Source organism: Tamandua tetradactyla, chromosome 3 (genome assembly GCF_023851605.1).
Source record: "Tamandua tetradactyla isolate mTamTet1 chromosome 3, mTamTet1.pri, whole genome shotgun sequence".
NCBI lineage: Eukaryota > Metazoa > Chordata > Mammalia > Pilosa > Myrmecophagidae > Tamandua > Tamandua tetradactyla.
The window spans coordinates 121,358,098-121,368,226 of NC_135329.1; positions in this window are offsets into that span (position 1 = coordinate 121,358,098).

The following is a 10,129-nucleotide window of genomic DNA, read 5'->3' on the forward strand; positions in this document are numbered from 1 at the left end:
TTGCAATTGTAAATGGAATTTTTTCTTGATTTCCCTCTCAGATTGTTCACTACTAGTGCATAGAAACGCTACAGATTTCTGAGTGTTGGTCTTTTAACCTGCCACTTTGCTGTACTCATTTATTAGCTCTAGTAGTTTTGCTGTGGATTTTTCAGGGTTTTGACATATAGTATCATATCATCTGCAAACAGTGAGAGTTTTACTTCTTCCTTTCCAATTTTGATGCCTTGTATTTATTTTTTTATTTTTATTAATTAAAAAAATTACAAGAAAGAAACACAAACATTCCCAACACATACTCATTCTGCTCTACACATACACTCAGCAATTCACAATATCATCACATAGTTGCATATTCATCATCATGATCATTTCCCAGAATGTTTGTATCAATTCAGAAAAAGAAATAAAAAGACAACAGAAAAATAAGACAAAAACAGAAAAAAAAATTTACATACCATATTCCTTACCCCTCCCTTTCATTGATCACTAGCATTTCAAACTAAATTTATTTTAACATTTGTTCCCCCTATTATTTATTTTTATTCCATATGTTCTTCATCTGTCAACAAGGTAGATAGCATCAGACACAAGGTTTTCACAATCACACTGTCACATTATGAAAGCTATATCATTATACAATCATCATCAAGAAACATGGCTACTGCAACACAGCTCTACATTTTCAGGCAGTTCCCTCCAGCCTCTCCATTACATCTTGGATAATAAGGTGATATCTACTTAATGCATAAGAATAACCTCCAGGATAACCTCTCAACTTTGTTTGGAATCTCTCAGCCATGGACACTTTGTCTCATTTCACTCTTCCACCTTTTGGTCGAGAAGGTTTTCTCAATCCCTTGATGCTGGGACTCAGCTCATTCTAGAGTTTTTCTCAATACCTTGGTGCTAAATCTCAGCTCATTCTGTGATTTCTGTCCCATGCTGCCAGAAAGATCCATACCCCTGGGAGTCATGTCCCATGTAGACAGGGGGAAGGTGGTGAGTTTGCTTGCTTTGTTGGCTGGAGAGAGAGGCCATATCTGAGCAACAAAAGAGGTTCTCTTGGGGGTGACTCTTAGGCCTAATTTTAAGTAGGCTTGACCTATACCCTGTGGGGTTAAGTTTCATATGAACAGACCCCAAGACTGGGGGCTCAACCTACAGCATTGGTTGACCACACTGGTTGTGAGACTATCAAGAATTCAACTTGGGGAAGTTGAGTTTTCCCCCGTTCTCACCATTCCCCAAAGGGGACTTTGCAAATACTTTTCCACTCATTGATCAAATCACTCTGGGATTCATCAGGGCATCACCTGGACAAATCAACGAAATCTCATGTCCTACCCAAAGTTCCATGTACTGAAGGTGTTCAACCAACTATCTACATAAGTTATATTAGGAGATGCACTAGTCAAAATATACATTTGTACCAAATGAACATTTTTTGCTTTAGTCTCACACATAAGTTGAAATTTTAAAATATTAATTACCATCTATTTTCAGCACACTGCAGTAATGACATTCTTTTGTTCTTCCTCATGCAAAAACATTTTTTTAATTTGTACATTTAATCACTATCATTATACACTCTAGGCATTCCTAGATTATACCATCTCAATCTTTATCATCTATCTTTCTTTGTGATTTCATTTATGCCCCCAGCCCTCCTCCCCCTATCATTCTCACATGCAGCTTCAATCAATGTTTTAACATAATTGTACTACAGTTAGGTAATATTGTGCTGTACATTTCTGAGTTTCTATATTCAGTCCTGTTGCACAATCTGTATCTCTTCAGCTCCAATTACCCAATATCTTACCCTATTTCTATCTCCTGATGGTCTCTACTACCAATGAAATTCTCCAAGTTTATTCACTAATGTCAGTTCATATCAGTGAGATCATATAGTATCTGTCCTTTTGTTTGTAGGTAATTACACTCAGCATAATGTCCTTAAGGCCCATTCATGTTGTTACATACTTCATAACTTTATTCTGTCTTACAGCTACATAATATTCCATCTTATGTAAATGCCACAGTTTGTTTAGCCAACCATCTGTTGATGGACATTTTGGCTGTTTCCATCACTTGGTAATTGTAAAAAATGCTGCTATAAACATTGGTATGCAAATGTCCATTTGTGTCCTTGCACTCATGTCCTTTGAGTAGAGACAGTGTATAGATGGGTCCTGTTTTTTAATCCATTCTATCAGACTATGTCTTTTGATTGGGGAGTTTAATCCATTAATATTCAGTGTTATTACTGCATGGGTAATACTTTCTTCTACTATTTTGCTTTCTGGATTTTATATGTCATATCTAATATTCCTTCTTTTTACCTTTACTCATAGTCTTCCTTTCTACACTCTTCTCCACACCTCTCTTTTCTGTCTTTGTATGTCTCTAGTTCTCCTTTTAGTATTTCCTGCAGAGCTGGTCTCTTGGTCACAAATTCTCTCAGTGATTTTTTTGTCTGAAAATGTTTTAATTTCTCCCTCATTTTTGAAGGACAATTTTGCTGCATATAGAATTCTTGGTTGGCAGTTTTTCTCTTTTAATAATTTAAATATATCATCCCACTATCTTCTTGCCTCCATGGTTTCTTCTGAGAGATCTGCTCATAGTCTTATTGGGCTTCCCTTGTGTGTGATGGATTGCTTTTCTCTTGCTGCTTTCGAGATTCTTTCTTTCTCTTTGACCTCTGACATTCTGATTAGTAAAAGTCTTGGAGTACGTCTATTTGGATCTATTCTGTTTGGGGTACACTGCACTTCTTGGATGTGTAATTTTAAGTATTTCATAAGAGTTGGGAAATTTTCAGTGATAATTTCCTCCATCAGTTTTTCTCCTCCATTTCCTTTCTCTTCTCCTTCTGGGACACCCACAACACATATATTCATGCACTTCATATTGTCTTTCAATTCCCTGAGTCCCTGCTCATATTTTCCCATTATTTTCCCTATATTTTCTTTTTCTTGCTCGATTTCAGATGTTCCGTCCTCCAGTTCACTAATCCTATGTTCTGTCTTTCGAAATCTACCATTGTAGGCTTCCATTGTTTTTTTCATCTCTTCCACCTTGCCTTTCATTCCCATAAGTTCTGTGATTTGTTTTTTCAGACTTTCAATTTCTTCTTTTTGTTCATTCCTTGCCTTCTTTATATCCTCCCTCAATTCATTGATTTGGTTTTTGATGAGGTTTTCCATGTCTGTTCATATATTCTGAATTAATTGTTTTAGTTCCTATATCTCATTTGAATTGTTGGTTTGTTCCTTTGACTGGGCCATTTCTTCAATTTTCCTAGTGTGATTTGTTTTTTTTGCTGGTGTCTAGGCATTTAATTACCTTAATTAATTTATTCTGGAGATTGCTTTCACTTCTTTTACCTAGGGTCTCTGGCTGGATGAATTTGTTGTCTATATGTTCTTTGACATTCAGTTCGGCTTTATCTGGACCTCTAGCTTAAGTTTTGTTTAACAGAGGAGAATTTTTCAGTTCTTGTTTTCTTGTTTCTTGCCCTACTTGTATGGTGCCTTCCCCCCCACACACACACACACACTCAGGAGGGCCTACTTAGGTATTATAGACCCCAGCTGGATTTCCCCAGACCAAACTGGCCTCCTATCAGGGGGAAAGAGTCACCTGTATTGGTTTTCCCTGAGGGTGAGACCCTGCAGGTTGAAAGACTTTCCTGTGAAGTCTCTGGACTCTGTTTTTCTTATCCTGCCCAGTATGCGGTGCTTTTATGCCTGCACATCCCCACCAGTGTAAGATGATGTGGTACCTTTAACTTTGGTAGGCTCTCCCTGTTGGGGGCATGGTGGAGACAAAGGAGGGGTTGTAGGCTGATTTTATGGCTTCAAATTTCCAAACCCTGGGTGTCTGAATTCCTTGAGGGTGGGATTCCACCTGAGTTGGGCTTCACCCCTCCCCTGGGGAAGGCACCAGCTCCAGACAAGCCCCCAAACAAGCTCGCTTCTGCGTATGCCTGGGGCAGTTGCAGCCTGAGAAGTCCCGCTGTTATATCCAAAGGCATTCAAGCCTTTGTAGAAAGACAGCCACAAAAACCTCTATTTTCTTCCTTTTTTTTTTTTTCTTTTTCTGTCAGCCCTGCCCCTTTGGTGCCGGGGCAAAATGAGCAACCTCCGCTTTGACCAGGTTCACCTGAGCTGGGGGCCTATTTTTAGTAGTCAGAATTTGTTAATTAATTCCACAATTGGAGTTTGATTGTGCTCAGTCCCTTCTGCTGATAAAGTCCCTTTCCTTTCCCCTCTGGTTAGCAGCCTGTGCTGCTACCACAGCTTTGGTAACTCACGGTTCTGGGGGGGCTCGCAGCTGGTCCAGCCGGTACAGACTGGGCTATGCTGTGTGTCCAGTAACTGACGTGGCCCCAGGAGCTGTTCTGTACTGTTTCTGGTTATTTAGTAGTTGTTCTGGAGGACGAACTAAAATGCACACCTTGTTAAGCCACCATCTTGACCTGGAACTCACCTTGTATTTCTTTTTCTTGTCTAATTGCTCTGTCTAGAACTTCCAACACAATGTTGAATAACAGTAGTGATAGTGGACATCCTCATCTTATTCCTGATCTTAAGGAGAAAGTTCTCAGTTTTTCCCTGTTGAGGATGATATTAGCTGTGAGTTTTTTGTATCTTGCCTTTATTATGTTGAGGAAGTTCATTTCTATTCCTATCCTTTGAAGTGTTTTAAACAGGAAAGAATGTTGAATTTCATCAAATGCCTTTTCTGCATAAATCAAGATGATCATGTGGTTTTTGTGCTTTGATTTGTTGATATAGTATATTTCATTATTTGATTTTCTTATGTTGAACCATCCTTACATACCTGGGATGAATCCTATTTGGTCATGGTGTATAATCCTTTTAATGTGCTGCTGGATTCAATTTGCAAGAATTTTGTTGAGGATTTTTGTATCTATATTCATAAGAGAGATTGGTCTGTAGTTTTCTTTTCTTGTAATATCTTTGTCTGGCTTTGGTATGAGGGTGATGTTGGCTTCACAGAATGAGTTAGATAACTTTCCCTCCTCTTCAATTTTTTTGAAGAATTTGAGCAGGATTGGTACTAATTCTTTCCAGAATATTTGGTAGAATCCACATGTGAAGCCATCTGGTCCTAGACTTTTCTTGTTGGGGAGTTTCTTAATGACTGATTCAATTTCTTTACTTGTGATTGGTTTGTTGAGGTCATCTATTTCTTTTCAATTCAATGTTGGTTGCTCATGCCTTTCTAGAAAGTTGTCCATTTCATCTACATTGTCTAGTTTATTCACATAAAATTGTTCATAGTATCCTGTCATTACTGCCTTTATTTCTGTGGGGTCAGTGGTTATGTCTCCTCTTCCATTTCTGATTTTATTTATTTCCATCCTCTCTCTTCTACTTTTAGTCAACCTCACTAAGGGTCCATCAATCTTATTGATTTTCTCATAGAACCAACTTCTGGTTTTGTTGACTTTCTCAATTGTTTTCAAGTTCTCTATTTCATTTATTTCTGCTGAAATCTTCATTATTTCTTTCATTATGCTTGCTTTGGGGTTAATTTCTGTTCTTTCTCTAGTTCCTCCAAGCAGACATTTAATTCCTCGATTTTTGCTCTTTCTTCTTTTTAGGTATGGGCGTTTAGGGAAATGAATTTCCCTCTTAGCACTGCCTCTGCTGCATCCCATAAATTTTGATATATTGTGTTTTAATTTTCATTTGCTTTGAGATATTTACTGATTTCTCTTGTAATTTTTTCCTTGACACACTGCTTGTTTAAGAGTGTGTTGTTGAGCCTCCATATATTTATGAATTTTCTGGCACTCTTCCTATTATTGATTTCCAGTTTCATTCCTTTATGATCTGAGAATGTGTTTTGTATGATTTCAATCTTTTTAAATTTATTAAGACTTATTTTCTGACCCAGCATATGGTCTATACTTGAAAATGATCCATGAGGACTTGAGAAAAAATTGTATCCTGTTGTGTACAAATGTTCTATATACATCTGTTAAGTTTAGCTCATTTATTGTATTATTCAAATTCTCTACTTCTTTATTGATCCTCTGTCTAGATGTTCTATCCATTGATGAGAGTGAGGAATTGAACTCCAACTATTATGGTGGATGCATCTATTTCTCTTTTCAGTATTTTCAGTATTTGCCTCATATATTTTGAAGCATTCTGGCTCGGTGCATAAATATTTATGATTGTTATGTCTTCTTGTTGAATTGTTGCTTTTATTAATACATAGTGTCCTTCTTTGTCTCTTTTAACTGTTTTACATTTGAAGTCTAATTTGTTGGATATTAGTATAGCTACTCCTGCTCTTTTCTGATTGTTATTTGCATGGAATATCTTTTCCCAACCTTTCACTTTCAACCTAGGTTTTTCCTTGGATCTAAGATGCATTTCCTGTAGACAGCATATAGATGGGTCCTATTTTTTAATCCATTCTGCCAGTCTATGTCTTTTGATGGGGAGTTTAATTCATTAATATTTAGTGTTATTAACTGTACAGGCAGTACTTTCTTCTACCATTTTGCCTTTTGGATTTTAAATCCATGTTTTAACCAAAATTCCATTTCATGAAGGTAGAATAATCCCTGTTCAATATTGTAAATTTGAAACTGTGATTGGATCATCTCCCTGGATGATGTGATTTAGTCAAGAGTGGTTGTTAAGCTGGATTAGGTGACAAAATGTCTCCACCCACTTGGGTGGGTCTTGATTGGTTTACTGGAGTCCTATAAAAGAGGAAACATTTTGGAGAAAAATCCAAAGAGAGCAGAGCAGAATGACATATCCACCAGAAGCAGAGTCCATCAGCCAGTGGCCTTTGGAGATAAAGAAGGAAAATGGCTCCCAGGGAGCTTCATGAAACAGGAAGCCAGAAGAAGCTAGCAGATGATGCCGTGTTCGCCATGTGCCCTTCCAGATGAGAAAGGAACCCTGACCGTCTTTGCCATATGCCTTTCCAGATGAGAGAGAAACTCTGTTCGCCATGTGCCTTTTCACTTGAGAGAGAAACCCTGAACTTCATCAGCCTTCTTGAACCAAGGTGTCTTTCCCCGGATGCCTGAAATTGGACATTTCTATAGATTTGTTTTTATTGTGACATTTTCTTGGCCTTAGAACTATAAACTAGCAACTTATTAAACTCCCCTTTTTAAAAGCCATTCCATTTCTGGTGTGTTGCATTCCAGCAGCTAACAAACTAGAACATATTTTGGTACCAGAGAGTGGGGTGCTGCTGTGGCTTGCAAATATCAAACATGTTGGAATGGCTTTTTAAATGGATAAGGGGGGAAATCTGGAGGAGTTGTGAGAAGCTTGACAGAGAAGGCCCAGAGTGCTTGAAGAGACTGTTGGTGTAAACAGAACCACTGCCAATCTGGACAAAGGCTGACATAAAGGGACAAATTGGAGTTTGCTGAGTGAGAACCATGGGAGCTCAGGTCTGAAGACAAGAAACCTCGGCCAAGAGAGTGGATCCACCCACATGCATGGAGAGGGTGAGTTTACCCTGAAGAGTGAGGATGAGCCTCCCACCTTGTTGCAGTGGAAGAGTTGTGCATCCTCAGGCCTTAGAGAAGATACAGCACACTCCTTGGGGGACTGGGGAGAGCCTGGCTGCCACCATATGGAGGGGTTGCCCCAGAAATGGCAGAGAGCCCAGGGGTGGCCCTGATGCCTGGAGACAGTGGAGCTGAGTAAAAGTTGGTCTCCTAAATGTTCCCCAAGGTTGATTTGGAAAGAGGAAGGCCACTGCATAGGCCCTCAGAAGGTGTGGGACTGCCACTTTCTAAAGCCGAAGGATGAATAACTTTCAGACTTTGAAATCCAATGGTGTTTGCCCTGCAGGTTTTTCTTCCAGTTTCTCCCTATAGATCTTATGACTGTCCTCCTTTGCATATTGGCATGAGATAACTTGTTTTGAGATTCACAGGTCTCCAGCCAGAAGAGAATTTTTTGCACCCATTTGAGGTGATGCATCTAGTTGCCAAGTTGACAAGGGGTGGACATGTGGTAGTTAGATTCAGTTGTCAACTTGGCCAGGTGAAGGCACCTAGTTCTGTTGCCATGGACATGAGCCAATGGTACGTGAACCTCATCTGTTGCTGATTTACATCTGCAGTCAGCTAGAAGGCATGCCTGCTGCAGTGAATGACATTTGACTTAATTGGCTGGTCCTTAAATGAGAGAGCACAACGTAACACAGCCGAAGCAGCTTAGCATACCTCATCTCAGCACTCGCAGCTCAGCCCAGGCCTTTGGAGGTGCAGAAAGGAGTTCCCCTGGGGAAAGTTGTTGGAACCCAGGGGCCTGGAGAGAAGGCCAGCAGAGACCATCCTGTATCTTCCCGCATAAGAAAGAACCTCAGTGGAAAGTTAGCTATCTTTCCTCTGAAGAACTAACAAAATAAATCCCCTTTTATTAAAAGCCAATCTGTCTCTGGTGTGTTGCATTCTGGCAGCTAGCAAACTAGAACAGTGTCATATTTAATTTTTCTTCTTTTTACCTTTATTAATAGTCTTCATTACTATACTCTTCTCCACATCTCTCTCTCTTGTCTTTTCTTATCTGTGTCTAATGCTCCCTTCAGTATTTCTTGCAGAGCCAGTCTCTTGGTCACAAATTTTCTCAGTGATTTTTTGTCTGAAAATATTTTAGTTTCATCCTCATTTTTGAAGGACAATTTTGCTGGATATAGAATTCTTGGTTGGCAGTTTTTCTCTTTTAATAATTTAAATATATATCCCACTGTCTTCTCGCATCCATGGTTTCTGTTGAGAAATCTACAAATAGTCTTATTGGGCTTCCCTTTATGTGATGGGTTGTTTTTCTCTTGCAGCTTTCAAGATTCTCTCTTTCTCTTTGACATTTGACATTCTGATTAGTAAGTGTCTTGGAGTACATCTGTTTGGATCTATTCTATTTTGGGTATGCTGTACTTCTTGGATCTGTAATTTTAAGTCTTTCATAAGAGTTGGGAAATTTTCAGTGATAATTTCCTCCATTAGTTTTTCTCCTCCTTTTCCCTTCTCTTCTCCTACTGGGACACCCACAACATGTATATTCATGCGCTTCATGTTGTCCTTCAATTCCCTGAATCCCTGCTCATATTTTTCCATTCTTTTCCCTATATTTTTTTTTGCTTGTTGGATTCCAGATGTCCTGTCCTCCAGATCACTAATCCTATCTTCTGCCTCTTAAAATCTGACATTGTAAGTTTCCTATTTTTTTCATCTCTTCTACTGTGCCTTTCATTCCCATAAGTTCTGTGATTTGTTTTTTCAGACTTTCAATTTCTTCTTTCTGTTCATTCCTAGCCTTCTTTATATCCTCCCTCAACTCATTGATTTGATTTTTCCATGTCTGTTTGAATATCCTGAATTAATTGTTTCAACTCCTGTATCTCATTTGAATTGTTGATTTGTTCCTTTGACTGGGCCATTTCTTCAATTTTCCCAGTATGATATTTTTGCTGGTGTCTAGGCATTTAATTACCTTAATTAGTTTATTCTGTAAATTGTTTTCACTTTTTTTTCCTGTGATTTTCTTGCTGGATGTTCTTTGACATTCAGCTCAGCTTATTCTAGTCCTCTAGCTTTAGTTTTGTTTAATAGATCAGAATATTTCAGTTCTTGCTTTTTTTGTTTCTTTCCCTTCCTGTATGGTGCCTTTCCCCCACACCTTAGGAGAGTCTACTTAGGTATTATAGACCCCAGTCAGATTTTCCCAGACCAAACTGATCTCCTCTTAGGAGGAAAGAGTCACCTGCATCAGTTTTCCCTGAGGGTGAGACCCAGAAGGTTGAAAGACTTTCCTATGAAGTCTCCAGACTTTGCATTTTTCCTATCCTGCCCAGTATGTGATGTTTTTCTGCTTGCAGATCCCACTAGCATAAGGTGATGCAGTACCTTCAACTCCAGCAGACTCTCCCTGCTAGGGGTGTAGTGGTGACAGAGGAGATGCTGGCTTTAATCACTTCACTTTTTCAGACCTTGGGGTCTGAATTCCTTGAGTGAGGGATTCCACCTGACCTGGGCCCCACCCCTCTCCTGGGGAAGGCATAGGATCCAGACAAGCTCTCAAACAAGCTCAATTCTGCCTATGCTTGG